At 38.0% G+C, this 16,332-nt stretch overlaps 1 protein-coding gene across 2 annotated transcripts in view; it reads left to right on the plus strand.

Moving 5' to 3' along the window:
- The window catches only part of LOC126262160 (cleavage and polyadenylation specificity factor subunit 5), a 111,451-nt gene that overhangs the window by 80,737 nt on the left and 14,382 nt on the right, over positions 1–16,332 (plus strand). The window lies entirely within an intron of this gene.

Below are 16,332 nucleotides of genomic sequence, written 5' to 3' on the forward strand. Positions count from 1 at the left end.
TCTGCACTCCCCTCCCCACGACGGCGGCCTAGGTCGGGTCTCCTGATCGCGGTCCACATTCGTTCCCTTCTCTCGTCACTCGAGTCCTTTCCCCTCCTCCATCCTTCCGGCCCTCTTCTTCTACCCCTCCTTGGTCCCTCCCTCGCTTGCGGCTTTGCTTGGATTTGTCCTGCAACTCCAAGTCCTCCGTTCCACCTGCCAGTCTTCGTCAACAATTCCTGGCTCTTCTTGCCTAGTTTCGCGATACAGATGTAGTCTACACCGATGGTTCTGTGGTCAATGGACACACTGGGTTTGCTTTCATCCACGGTGTTTTCACTGCGGAGCTGGTTGCTCTTTATTGTGCACTCACTCACCTTTCCTCCTGCCCTGGGGAGTCATTTGTCATATGCAATGACTCCCTGAGTGGATTGCAAGCACTCGGCCAGTATTTTTCTCTGGACCCTTTGGTGCACGGTATTCAAGATGCTGGTTATTCTCTCGCCGAGTGTGGCCGTTCAGCGACGTTTGTGTGGACCCCTGGCCACATCGGCATTCCAAGCGTTTCTTTAGCTTTTGGATACATTATGGGAGTGACAGTGATCAATGTGTTACAGAAATTTACTATTAAAAACAGTCTTGATCACGATTTATTTATTAAGGTGGCCGGTTTCGACCACTATAGTGGTCATCTTCAGACCATTGAGTAGGAACCTCTTTCTGCTGGAGAATCACTACAGTAGATGGAGACTTCTCCTTAATTTGGTCCCACGGAATAATAAATAAAGTGTTGACTGGAATACTCCCTTTGAAATTCTAAAGGTGACAGGGATAACATAGAGGGAGCAAAAGGTTATTTACAACTTGTACAGAAACAAGATTGCTGGTAGAGAGTTTAAGGACATAAGAAAGCTGTAACTGAGCAGGGAGTGACCCAAAGTTGCAGTCTGTCCCCAATGTTGTTCAGTCTGAATGTTTCACAGGCATTAAAGGAAACTAAGAAGAAATTTGGAAAGGAAACTAGAGATCGTGGAGAAGAAGACATTTGATGTTTGCCAATGACTTTGTCACTGTCAGATAAAACAGAGGACCTGGAAGAGAGGTTGAACAAAATGGATAGTGTCTTGAAAAGATATTATAAGATGAACATCAGCAAGAGTAAAATGAGGGTAGTGAAGTGTAATCAAATCAGCCGATGCAAAGGGAATTAGGCTAAGAACTAAGAAATTAAAAGTTAATAGATGAGTTGCTATTTGGGCAGTAAAATAAGAGATGATACTGAAGTTGAGAGCTTGGCTTAATAAGAAAAGCATTTCTGGAGAAAAAAAGTAAATTCATAACCACATAACAATTTCTTCGGAAGTCTCTACTGTAGTTATTTGTCTGGAATGTAGCCTTGAAGAGACTTGAAATGTGGGCAAAAAGCAATTAAGATAAGAAGATAATGGGTCTTGAATGGTGGTGCTATAGAAGAATGCTGAGGACTAGATAAATAAATTGAATAGCAGTTTAGGTACTGAATCAAATTGGGAGACAAATTTATGGCACAACTTAACTAAAAGAAGGGATTGGTTAAGAGACATCCTGAGGCAACAAGTACTTATCAGTTTGGTAATTGGAGGGGTGGAGGGCAAATATGGTAGAGGGAGACGAAGAGATGAATACAGTAAGCTGGTTCAAATTTATAGTTAAGCAGAAATTAAGAGGATTGTGTGAGATAGAATAGCATGGAGAGCTGCATCAAACCAGTCTTCAACTAAAGATAACAGCAGCAACAGTAGTACATGCTTTTTTCCAATCAAACTGTCATAAATGAAGAAGACTTTAATCATCCATCAGTTAGTTATACCCACATTTCTGTAGGTGTTGGGTGTGGCAAGACATTCTCTGATAATTACATAAAATAGATAGTGCAGTACCCACTCGTGAAGGAAACATATTAGTTCTAATGCAACAAATAGCCTTAACCACTTTGAGGATGTCCACATTGAAAATGGTACCAGTGACCATTAGGCAGATATATCAGGAGTGATTACTGCAATACAAAGAGCAGCAGAAATAAGTAGAAAGACATAAACGTTCAGCAAACTAGATAGACAGTAGTGTCATATTTCATAAATATGTTGATCGAAGGATGAATATCACTTTTGCACCCTTGCATAGATCCTGAAGAATCTGAACGGGCAGATGCTCGAAGACAGATTGCCAACTGTCACATGAAAGCTTCCTTTAAAAATGTAAAATGTGACCATTAAATGAAGCCTTTAGAAATGCACGACGACATCCTATGTATCATTCCCATAATGACAGCGAATACAAGATTAGGCTATTTGCACTATGGTCATAGAGGGCATGTTAGCAATCATTCTTTCCACACTCTGTATATGGGAGTGGGAAGAAGCCATAAGATGTGGTACAGTGGTTTTGCAGGGTGTAGATATAAACACAAGGAAACGTCTCTTTTCTCTTACCTGCAACAAAATATAGCATTCACAAACCACTTCACTTGTTGCAGATAATGGTTAATTTTCAATGAAACTCAAGTGTCCGTAATGTGTTGTTGGTGTACATTTGTAAGCAGATCATGTGATCTCTCAGCTAAAAAAATGCGCGCGCGCACACACACACACACACACACACACACACACACACACACTATTTGTTGTATATTATTGTCACTTCTCAGAATAAACCAACACACTGAGTGTAATTTACCTTGTATATCAATAAGTGTTTGTTTCTTATAAACTGCTAATTCTATTCAGTTACGGTGAAAGATATTAGTGAAACAGGCAAGAGCTGCTTTTGAGAAAATCAAATGTTGCCAATACAGAGGTTATCAACAGCAAATGTTGACAATAAAGAGGTTATCTACAGCACGTGCAGAAATTGGACTGCTGTTATAGGCATACTGAAGGATACGAAAAAGTAGGTAGTGATTGAGAAAGAATAAGAGAGGGCTGTAGCTTCTCCCCATGTTATTCAGTTGATACTTTGAGCAAGCAGTATAAGAAATAAATTATGAAACGGAGGTTTATAAATTATATAATTGTCAAATACATTGTCAAGTGAATGGGATGGGTGTCTCAAAAACATGTTGTAAGAATAGTATGAATAAAAATAAAACAGATAATGGAGATAAGTTGAATCGGCAAGTGATGCTGAGTGGATTAGATTAGGAAACAAGATATGGAATGTAGATGAGTTTTGTTTTTTGGGGTAGAAAAATTACTTACGGCAGATGTAAAGAGGACATAAAAAGCAGGTGCACAAAAATAAGTGCAATTTTCCGAATAGATATGTTAATAATGAATATAAATTTAACTTAGTTTTATTCTGAAAGTTTTTATCTTGATTGTAGCTATATTTAAAGTGAAATGCAGATGGTAAACAATAAGAGGAAAATAGATGCTTTTGAAATGTGATGTTACAGAACAATGCTGAACAGTATGTGGGTAGTTCCAGTAATCAATGAAGAGGTATTGAATTGTAATGGGGAGTAGGAGGTTTTTGATGTGCCTAAAAGAAATGATGGGACACATTGTGAAGCATCACACAGTAGTTGATTTTGTAGTGGAGGACTGTGTCGAAGATAAAATTGTAGATTAGATTCAAATGTATTTAGGTTGCAGTATGTAAGTCATTAGGTAAAGATTGGCACATGATAAATTTGAAGAAATGCATCATACTAGTCTTCAGATTACTATAAAAAGAACAAAAAATAGGGCAGGGTTGTCAACAGACAGTAACACGAACAGATTTGTCACAGTCTTTTTGTGGGGATGTCAGAATGAAGCTGAGATGAAATGTTACCTTCCATGCAATAATTTTTTTTTGCCTTCACCCCTCTATGCCACTATTTTGTTTCACAGTCAGTATCCTGTGTGTTTTCTGTGAATGTAATGGTCTATACAGTTTTTAGTACACACAGTTGTATTATACTAAATTATTTACTAGAGTAATTTTTTCATTTATAAGTTATAACTTTTTTTCTGAACCTACCCAAACTTATTTCATGTTCTAATATTTGTAAAGCACCTCTTTCCTAATCTAACAGCTTCACCCAGCAATTTTTTTCTGTCATTTCTGCTTGGCAACTTGCCAGTGTGTTAGAGGGGCTACACAAGAAATGTCCTGTTTTCCATTTTTTGGATTTTATCTTTAAAAATGTAATGCTTACCCTTTCATTGAAGTGGGACGTGGCTTGGACATTAATGGAGAAGACCTTTTCTTTTGTTTTTTTCTGTGCATGCTTGTAGAGTTATTCCCCACATCACTTGCAATTTTTCTCCACTAACTTGGTTTATAAATTATGCTTCAGCTAAGAGAATATGTGTACGCGTGTGTGTGTGTGTGTGGGGGGGGGGGTTCATTATTCAACACTATAAAGGTTAAAAGAGAGATTACTATTTATGAACAAAACCCCAAAATTCTGTTGAAGCTGTTAGTAAAATATCTTTAAACTTGAAAAGGTAAAACTAATTCACTTGCTAACTGCTTTCCTACTAACTCCATTTTTTTTTTTTTTTTTTTTTTTTTTTTTTTTTTTTTTTTTAAGTTGGAAAAGTCAGATTTTAACTGAGAAGATAGTTTAAAAAAATTATTGTACTATGCAAGTTGTTGTTTAAATGAAATATTGAACTAACCCTGAAACAGCCTTGCAGTTTCATAAAAGGACACACACACACACACACACTTTCATGTAATAAATTTCTGAGCAAGTAATGTGTATTCATAGCATAGGACATTATGCATAACAGTGTTCGAATGAAGTGTACATTTGAATTTTCTCTCATCATTGGTTGGCTGTCTTCCACTTGTCATCCTTTCTTTCTAATCATTGTAGTAAGTTGTATGTCAGCATAAACATGTAGTTAATGCTTCATGTTTTGTATTTGGAATTTGATATAATGCTTCACAATTACTATACATGTAATTGAAATCCATCTGTATAGCAAAGTAATTAAATTATAAATGTGCATTAATTTGTGGCAGTGAATTGTGTGTGCAATTGCTGAAACATCAAGTGCATGACAAATGTCTTTCAGTAATTAACATCTCAGTTGATGGCATATTTTAAGCAGTTTGTGAATTGATTTTGTTTTGTGTTCCTTCCAGAATTTATTTTGCACACCAATTACTGTATTACATTGTGTAATACCTTACCTCCGGTAGCATCCGTTATGGACAGTTTCTTTTCAGAAAAATTAAAAAAAAAAAGCTCATAGTGGTGGGAGTCGTCTCTTTGCACTGTAATTATCAAAATATTTCAAGATCTGCTAATACAAAAAATTATAGCTTGGTTCTCCACAATTTGTAGGATGCAGTAATGCCAAATTTTAATCATTACAGCTAGATTCAATAATTCATAAATTGATATTTTTGTTTTGGGCAATATGATGAATACTTGAAACTGCCATTTCACTCTTGCTTATGCAGAAATTGTTTGATAGCATAATATGGGTATTAATAATTGACATCAAATTCATTATCCAACTGCTGCCATTTTGCTCCTTATCTCTCGAGGGATGTTGAATGTGATTAATAATTTTGGGTAGACGTAGCAGATTTTAAAAAGTGCTGCCTTGGATGATGTTTCATTTCACAGTGTTAACATAATGGTTTTCCGTTATTGCTATGTGGGTTTTAAGGATAGGCTATGCCGAATATTATTAGACACAGTACACATAGCTACCTTTTTCATTAAGAGTTATGTTATTAAAATGCAGCGGAATAAAATTTCATTTTCTGATCAAATTTTGCTTTTGTCTTTTGGCATTTTTAATAGTGACTCCTCTGTAAATTACAAAAAAGAAGTTACTGGGCCAATAGAAATTTTATGGTTGTTACGTAACTTCATGCTTTTCTTATTTCGTAGTAAATGTTCCTTCAGTAAAGTGAAGATAAATACCATTGTATTCCACAGCACATTTTGAGAATGACACCTATGGTGCTGGGTGGAAATTTTTCTGGATAACCTGGAATTCTCGGGGAATTATGTGTTTTTAACTTTAAGAATTGCAATTTAATTTTTTTGGGCTTTATAAGTAACAAATTTTGAAATTCTTAATATTTCAGTGTGTGTTACTTATATTAATCTTATTCCATATACATTGATGTTAAAAAAAAACTTGGTTAAACTACTGCTTATGGGACAGTATGTCTTAATGTCTCATGCAAGGGAAGAGTAGTTGTTATTGTAGTGTTAGATTCCCTCCCCATCGCCCAACCATCTGTCTCGTTACTTTATCAGGAGCTTCTTATGAAATCAAGTTGGAATTTTTAGGGGAATTCCCCCACTCATACTTTGCAAGTCTTAATGCGCTCTCTCTCTCTCTCTCTCTCTCTCTCTCTCTCTCAGCATCTTCATAAATTGGAAAAAATTCACTACCTTTGTTTCTAAGCAGTTATTGAATTCATTCATTGATCCATGTGCAGTGCAAGTACTATGTCTAAGAACCAATACTGAGGAGGAAAGCTATGACCACCACATACACTATGGTTTAATTTCTATAAGGTGGCTTATCAGTTTTAGCAGAAATGACTTAGGAATGGCCTCATAAAGAAGTCCTAGGAAATGGTTTCACATTCAGATGACAGTGTTGGTAGAATCTACTCAGAGTTGTATACTAACACATACTGAAACTTTAGAAAAACAGTAGAGCATTAACTGGCCAACTCGGTTTAATGTTACAGTTGCAGTCTGTGCACAATGTGGAGGTTGATATTGACATGCACATTTTCTGATGAAACATGACTGCATTTGTTGGAGTATGTGAGTATAATTGACATTAGGATTCTGAAAATCCTATTTGATAACATTAAGAGGCACTGCATTCATTTTTCAGAAAAATAACAGCTAACAAAAGATGTAAAGTTATTTCATTGAAGACCGTTCAATAGCACACACTGCCAGTGCTTCTGTGGCAGTGAGGGAGGTACTTTTGATTATAGGAACACAACACGTGTCATATGTGAAACCCATTTAGCAATCCTCAGATTTTTTTCCAATTGTAGTGTCAAATGTCTAAGATATCATTGCTAAAAGAAAAGACTGGCAGTAGACTGTGATTTTAAACTGTTGGAAGCTTTATTTTCCAGAAGCTCCCTGAACTTGTTTCATCTCCATTTATTTCTTTAGCTGGCTGTCCAGTCCTTCCATCAGCTACATGGAACAGAAGAGCTCGCCAGGTACTTTGTCTTCATTCTTGGTCGTACTATTTTCTTTTTCTAAAGTGAGTTCATTGTGCAAATCAAAGTGCCAACTTGCTCGGTGTTCACAAAAGTGGCCTGCTGATTGAAAAGGGAAGAGAAGAATTTTAAATCCATCCAGATTTAAGTTTTATATAACTTCCTAAATCACTAGAAGCAAATGCTAAGATTTCCTTCATCACTCCTCCCTAATCAGAGCTTGTGCTCAGTCTCTAATGATGTTGTTTACAGGACATTAACCCCTAAATTACCTTTCTTTCTCATGAGAAAACTGTCTATACCTTTTATATTTTGTATTTCAGTTCAGAAGTTGTTGTGAAAGCATTATCAGTTTCTTTCAAACCAGTATTCCTTACAGGTCGCGTCTTAATCAAATATACAATCTTCATTTTCACCAAGGAAACTTTGTGCAGTGCTTATTTTCACTTCCAACTGTAGCTGTTATTTTTACCTTCGGCTTCCGCTTCTGCTTGTGTTTACAACTATTTCTTAGAGACCTGGCGAATATCTTCTTCATTATTGGTACTCTTCGCCATAGATCCTCCCATTCTAGGGAGGGGCTATAAAAGCGTGCTTTGAACAAGTGATGACTCTTCTCTGCATGGATGCTTAGTAGATAACCTAAAGTACCAAAAATTAAGAAAGCAGGTAAAAAGGTGTTTCATCGGGGCGGTTGTTCTCCAGATTGAACATTTTAAAAAATCTGTAAGCACAGATTGTAAGGTATTGGTGTTCATGCATTTTAAATTGGAAGATTTACTCATTTTTCACACAAAACCTCATATACATTCAAACTTACCTAGAAAAATTCAATTTATCCGTTTTGTTTGATAATAGCATGTTGTGCTGACATAATACTCTACAGCATTGTTCTGGCATTCATATGGAATACAACAATGGGGTAACTGCAGCACACAGCGAATCAGTGAAATTAGAGAGACCTCACACTAAAAGTTTACCCCCTTTTAACATTATATTACTTATTAGAATGTTTTAAACATTACTTCCCAAACATGAAACAGTGGTCCGGAATGGGTGTCATTTACAGACTTAACAAGAATTGATGATTGGTGTATTTTGTCTATAGGCCAGTAGGGAGTTTGTAACTAATAGCAGCACACATTATTTAGTGAAAGCTCACATTATTTAGTGAAAGTTCCATGTTGCTACAGTTTTATACCCATATTCTTTCACACTTGGCTCGAAAGGCAGGCTTCTAATATTTAATGCTTTTTTGCCACAGTTCAGAGTTGCTTTGTTAGAGATGATGGCAACAGTGTAAATAAAAACCTGAAAATGTGTGGTCTGTTTGTGTAGTGGATGCCTTCTGTGGTCATAAGGAAATCTACGTACATACGAAGTGTGGCGGAGGGTACCCTGTACCACTATTAGTAATTTCCTTTGCCGCTTTACTCGCAAATAGAGTGAGGGAAAAACTACTTTTTATATGTCTCAGTATGAGCCCTAATTTCTCATATTTTACCTTTGTGGTCCATATGCAAAATGTAGTTGGCGGTAGTAGAATTGTTCTGCAGTCAGTTTCAAATGCTGGTTCTCAATTTTCTCAATAGTGTTTCTCGAAAAGACATTGCGTTCCATTCAGGGATTCCCAGCTGAGTACCCGAAGCATCTCGGTAATACTTTCATGTTGTTCAAAGGTGCCAGTAACAAATTTAGCAGTCTGCCTCTGAACTGCTTAGAAGTTTTTCTTTAAACCAAATCTAATTCAGATCCCAAACACTTCAGCTGTACTCAGCAATGGGCCACACTAGTGTCCTATATGCAGTCTCCTTTACAGATGAATCCCACTCCCAAAAGTCTCCCAATAACCTACCACAATCCACATGTGTTCATTCCATTTCGTATCACTTCGCAGCATTACGCCCAGATATTTAAATTGTGTAACTGTGTCAGGCAGGACACTAATAATATTGTAACAAACATTGTGTTTGTCTTTTAAATTTATCTAAATTTAGAGCTGTCATTCATCACACAACTAGAAACTTTCTTAACATCTTCTATCCTCCTAAAGTCAATTGACGATGACACCTTCCCATATATCATGGCATCGTCAGCAGACAAATGCAGATTGCTGCCCACCCTATACCAGATCATTTACATATATAGAAAACTATAGTGGTCCTATCACACTTCTCTGGGCCACTCTTGACGATACCCTTGTCTCTGGTGAACACTTGCCATCAAGTACAACGTGCTGGGTTCTATTACTTATGAAGTCTTTGAACCAGTCAACGTATCTGGAACCCATTCCATATGTTTATATCTTTGTTAACAGCTTGTACAATAGCAAATGCTTTTTGGAGGTATGTAATGTCCATATTTCACAGTATCATGTCAGAAAGGGTGAGCTGAGTTTTGCGTGAGTGCTGCTTTCTAAAGTAATGCTGATTTGTGGACATAAGCTTTTTGGTCTCTAGTAAATTTGTTATAACTGAAATGAGAATATGCTCAAAAATTCTGCAGCGAAGTAATATTATGGATATTGATCTGCAATTTTGTGGGACCGTTCTTTTACCCTTCGTATATACGGGAGTCACCTGCGCTTTTTTTCAGTCACTTGGGACTTGCGCTGTGTGAAAGATTCACGACAATTGCAAGCGGAATCAGGGGCCGTTGCCATAAAACCAAATTGGGATGACATCTAGCCCTGGTGAATTATTTGTTTTCATCTCTCTCTGTTATTTCTCTACACCAGGGATGCCTGTTAGTATGTTGTCCTTATAGGAGTCTGTGCTGTGGTCAAACAAAGGTATGTTTGTGTGATTCTCATGCATGAATGATTTCTGAAATGCAGAATTTAAAACTTTAGTTTTTGTTTTGCTACCTTCTACTGCCACATCAGACTGGTTAACGAGTAATTAGGTGGAAGCCTTAGATTCACTTTATGATTTTACTCAGAACCAGAATTTTCTCGAGTTCTCGGACAGATCTTTCACTGAGGTAGGACAGTGGTAGCTGTTGTATGCTTCAGGCACAGATCTCTTTACAGTAACAGATCTCTAATGATCTTTTCCTGTTGTCATTTGCATGTTCTCTTTTGAACCAAGTGTGCAACAGCCTTTGATTCCTTGGCATTTTGTGATTTTTGTTGTTAAACCATGGCGAGTCTTCTCCATCGTTAATCCACTTACTAGGCACACAATTCTTCAGATCTTGATTTATGATCTGTTTATACTTTGCCCATAATTCTTTACATTTCGCATATTGTTCATTTGCTCAAGTGATCCGTAGCTCATGGTCTAGTGGCTAGCGTTGCTGCCTCTGGATCACGGGGTCCTGGGTTCGATTCCCGGCCGAATTGGGAATCTTCTCTGCCTGGGGACTGGCTGGGTGTGTTGTCCTCATCATATATCATCATTTGTGACAATGGCTAGATTGGGCTGTATGGAAAAAAATGGGCTGTGTGGAAAAAATGGGTGAAACACTCTCCTAGCCTTCTTGACTGGTTTATTAACTTTTGTAACCATATTTGCTCTGATGATGTCATGACTACTAATCCCTGTCCCTACACTGATGCTACCCATAAGGTCCAGCATGTTTGTAGCTGCAAGGTTTAAAATATTTCCGTTGTGTGTGGGCTGCCAAACCAGCTGCTCATGACAGTTTTTGGAAAACATGTTCAAAAATACTTTATAAGGCAGTTTGTCTGTACCCTCGTGCATTGAATCCATAGTAGACGTGCCATTCTATACTCAGCAGGCTAAAGTTGTGTCCAACTAGTACTGCATAATCTGGGTTTTTATCTGCTACAGGCTGTAGACTCTTCGATTAACCAGAGAACTGTCACGGCGGAATCAGGTGGCTGGTAAAAACATCAAACAATTAACTTGATTTCACCTAGATCTGTTACACGCAATCAGCTAACTTCGCTGTTGCACTCAATTTCGACCTCAATAGAGACAATATTTTTGTCAACTGCAATGAACACTACTCGTAAGGCATCTAATATGCCTTTCTGATATATGTTCCATCACTTGCTAAGTATCTTGGAGCCTTCTATGAGGGTTATACCAAAAGTAAGGTTCCCATACTTTTAACAAACAGAAAACATTGTTTATTGTTATTAATTTATACACCATTGAAAAGCTTACACTTTTGTCTGTTTTTCGATATAGTCACCATTTTTTCCGACACTCTTTTGAAGCCAGTACTCCAGCTTTTGTATTCCTAAGTTGAAGAAGTCTCCCGCCAACCCATTGAGGAAGTGTGTCACCTCTGCTCGGACTTCGTCACTCTTGAAGCATTTGCTACTTTAGCTTGGGGAAGAGGTGATAATCTCTGGGGGCTAATTCCGGGCTGTACGGGGGATGGGGCAGAACAGTTCACCCAAATTTCTTCAAAAGCTCCTGTTTGACGAGCGACGTGGGGTCAAGCGTTGTCGTGAAGAAGCACTACTCCTCCGTCAGTCATCCTCTCCGGCGATTCTGTATTGCTAACCAGAGTTTGGTCAATGTTTCAAATATCTGTCTGGGTTTACTGTCATCCCAGGTTGCATGAAATCGATGAGGAGTGCCCCCTGCCAGTCCCAAAACACAGTCGCCATAACCTTTCCTGCCGAATGCGTTTGTTTGAATTTCATGAGGTTGTTGTTTTGTTTTGGGGGTGTAATGAAACATCCACGTTTTATATCTCGTGATGATAGTCGAACAACTTCTCCTTGTTGCCTCCCCCCCTCACATTGTTGAAAAAACTTGCAAGCACAGTCAAGCCGTTACTCCTTGTGTCCGTCAGTCAGCATCTGGGTGACCCAGTGAGCGCACACTTTGCGATAACCCAATGTTTCTGTTAAAGTTCTTTCAGTTGTGCTGTGGGAAGCTTCAGGAACGGGCAACACGTTAACAGACAATGACCCTCTGATCTTTGAGCAACTCACTGCTGATTTTCTGGATAATCTCATCCAAAACCGGTGGTCTTCCACTCTGTTCTTCATCGTGAACTTTGGTGCAGCCCTCAGCAAAAGCCCTGCACCATTTGTCGACATGCTGAACGGACATGCACTCTTCACCATAAACATCAGTCATTTGCCGATGAATCTCCATGGCGATCAGCACTTCCATCTCTGACGGCTGTCAAGCCAACACTGAGCAAAGTAGCAAATCGTGGAGAGGCAGGCTTAATGGTGGGGGAACCACACCCACAAGGCTGTAGCTCATTGGGAACCTTACTTTTGGTACAACCCTGTTACCTTGGTTTTCAGTGGGCTGTCAGTCCCAAATGAGACTAATTGCTAACTGATCACTATGTTCTTCAGAAATTGCTGCTGTTTCCTTAATATCAAACAAGACCAGTGCTTGGTTATTGTGTCCCAAAGTTCTAATAATTCAAAATTTTATGTGATTTATTTATCAGTGCTTTTTAGATGTCTCCCAAAGTCCTCTGACACCCTTTCTCGATATTTTTACAGGAATTTATATTAAAAAAATGGGCATAAACATCAGATCCAATGTTTAGAATATCAGCCTAAATGTTGACCTTAAAAAAAAAAAAAAAAAATACCTATTCAGTATCTGCTTATTAGCAATAAAATTCTTATTTTCCCGTATATTAAGGTGATATTGCATATTCCAGTGACTGGAAATATGCTTGACATGAAGACTTAAATGCAAAATCTCAAAGGGCTCCATCAGTCTCAAGAGTTCATACAGTCATGTGCTGACAGATACAGCAAGAATTCTGTTGACGAATCCCTCTGTTAATACAAAATGTAGTGTTCCATAGTGACTGCTGCTGAGTGTCTAAACTTAGTTTCTCTTAATTAGAGTTATAGAATTGGTGAGCTTCTGTGGCCTTTGAAGAACTGTCAGTTTCAGCCTCTCATGACAGTGATGCTCACTAAACCCCATATTGCGTGAGGGACGGTTGAAAACGATTGAAGTTTGTCTTTTGTCACGTGTATTCCTTTACTTCCTTGTTCACTTCCCATTTTGATCTCTTCACTTACTTCTCTCTTCACTTTTCATACACCTGCACTTCCAAATGAAATATTAGTGACACTAGTTGGGTTGCAACATGTGAGGTAGAAGAGTTGCCACAGTCATCTCTCAGGTTTTCTCAGCAAGGTTCATTAGTATTGTATTTGCAGGTGTACAGCTGAGTTGTTGTTTCCATTTTTGCATAATATTTTGGCAGCTGATCCAGCCATCTCCTTCAGTGCTGTGAGGTTCGCTTTTGTGTGTTCTCACTGTCTGGACTCCAACCCGACTGGTTGGAGTCCAGGATGTAAGTACACATAACAGCACAATTTAAAGCATCTGAAGCAGAATGGGCATAAACATTAACTAAAAGTAACAGGGGAGAAGCCTATCTGCAATACTTCTTTATGTGTGGTTAGTGTGAGTTAGTTGTAGCGTTAGCCTGCTGTGCAGAGGGTTTTGGATTTGAATCTCCCTGACAACACATTTTTTAAATGTATTATGCGTGAAGTGTTTTAGCAGTCTACTTTCACTTTGTTTCTTTGAAAGTAATGAACCGATATTGTACATTTGTGGTTTCATAGAATATATCAGAACTGAAAAATAAAGAAACAGTTGCAATAATAATAATAGAAAAGAATAGGCCTCCGGTATGTTCTGCCAGTCGTAAAAGGCGACGAAAAGAACAAACCACTAATAGGGCTAACCCCCCTTTTAGTGTGATGAGTTTGTTCAGGACAGAACTAAAGAAGCCTCGGACAAGCGCCGTCATGGTTGGGGACGACGCTTGAACCCTATGCCCGCCCACAATGGTAACGACACTGCTAGCCAACTGCAAAATGATTTAAATCCCAATAGAGGTGTTTTGCAGGATATGCTTCCTGTAACCACCCTAGAAGGAAAACAAAGACAGAGGATGAGATGGTCAGATGAAGTTAATCGACACCTCATGTTCTGTTATTACCAAGCAACAAACCTAGGAACCAACACAACTGGATACAGATCACAAGTATACACAACATTTATTACCAGATACCAAGAATTAAAATTTTTTAAGAGAACAACGACTAGCTGATCAGATCCGTGTAATAATCAAAAATAACAGGATACCCCAGTCAGAATTAGAAAACATCAAACAACAAGTACAACAAATACTGGAACAAAATAATGTGCAATCAGAAGAAGAAGAAAATACAGTAATGGACTCAAACATCCCAGAGCAAACAAACAAAGAACAACACGCATCAATTAAACAATCAGAGGAAAACGAAATCTTAAGACAGCCACCAGAACAAGCACATATAGAACTCGAAGTAACACACATGTTAGATATAGAAGAAAAATTTCAGTTGACATATATAGAACACAAAGACACAAATACAGACATTAGACCATTCTTGCATAGACCGCCAAATAACCCACAAGTCGAAACAACAATAAAACCTATCAACACAATCATACACAACAAAATAAATGAAAACACAACTATGGAAGAGTTACAACTACTGGTTTATATAGGAGCACTCACTACACTAAATATACACACTAGGCAGAGATCAGAACCAACCAACACACAGAAGAAACCCACAAAACCAGCATGGCAACACAGGCTACAGATCAGAATAGAAAAACTGAGAAAAGACATTGGACAGCTAACACAATTTACAAGAAATGAAATGTCAGAAGAAAAAAAACGAAAAAGGTTAAGTAAAATCTCACAACAAGAAGCAATAGAGCAATTAAATGAAAAGAAGCAGAAATTACAAGCATTGGCCAAACGACTTAGAAGATACAAAAAAAGTGAAAATAGATGGAAACAAAACCAAACATTCAACACAAACCAAAAGAAATTTTACCGGGCAATAGATAACACATTAAAATAGACAATCCACCAAACATAACAGACACCGAACACTTCTGGAGCAACATATGGTCAAACCCGGTACAACATAACAGGCATACACGGTGGATACAAGCAGAAACAGACACATACAAGATGATACCACAAATGCCTGAAGTGATAATTTTGCAACATGAAGTCACCCAAGCAATTAATTCTACTCACAATTGGAAAGCCCCTGGAAAAGATAAAATAGCAAATTTCTGGCTAAAGAAGTTCACCTCAACACATTCACATCTAACTAAATTATTTAACAGTTACATTGCAGACCCATACACATTCCCTGATATACTTACACAAGGAATAACTTATCTGAAACCTAAAGATCAAGCAGACACTGCAAACCCAGCTAAATATCGCCCCATAACATGCCTACCAACAATATACAAAATATTAACTTCAGTCATTACACAGAAATTAATGACACACACAACACAGAACAAAATTATAAATGAAGAACAAAAAGGCTGTTGCAAAGGAGCACGAAGATGTAAAGAGCAACTGATAATAGATGCAGAGGTGACATATCAAGCTAAAACTAAACAAAGGTTGCTACACTACGCATACATTGATTACCAAAAAGCTTTTGATAGTGTACCCCACTCATGGTTACTACAAATATTGGAAATATACAAAGTAGATCCTAAATTGATACAGTTCCTAAACATAGTAATGAGAAATTGGAAAACCACACTTAATATCCGAACAAATTCAAATAATATCACATCACAGCCAATACAGATTAAGCGTGGAAGATACCAAGGGGACTCATTAAGTCCTTTCTGGTTCTGCCTTGCTCTGAACCCACTATCCAACATGCTAAATAATACAAATTATGGATATAGTCTGTCGGTAAACTGAAGAGCGAGCGAGCGAGTCCCCACTCTGCCTACCCAGCTACGTCACGAGGCGCTTCTACAGGTTGTTTCACAACTTAGTACCGGTCCTGCCGCGGCGCGCGTTTTAAATCTTTGTCGACGCCGTGTACAGATTCGTCCTGGCAGCGTTTATTCTTAGACAAATGCGTTAAGACCATAATGAATCCAAAAGACGATAGCTTCTTCCGAAACACAACATTATAGAGTAAGTAATATTAACGTAGGAACGGAAGTCAGGATTCTGCTACAAATACAGAACCGAATGCCTGTTCATGTGAATGTATGTACCCTCTACTGCTATTCGTAAAACGAACCCCGTATGGTGCAATCAATCTGTAGAATTTAAGCCTTGTTCTTATTTATGTTTCTATTAAAAGGTAGAAATTTCCAGGTAAATCCCATTTTACGCTGTGTCTTACGTAAAACATCT

The sequence above is a fragment of the Schistocerca nitens genome, chromosome 1 (genome assembly GCF_023898315.1).
Source record: "Schistocerca nitens isolate TAMUIC-IGC-003100 chromosome 1, iqSchNite1.1, whole genome shotgun sequence".
In the NCBI taxonomy this organism is placed as follows: domain Eukaryota; kingdom Metazoa; phylum Arthropoda; class Insecta; order Orthoptera; family Acrididae; genus Schistocerca; species Schistocerca nitens.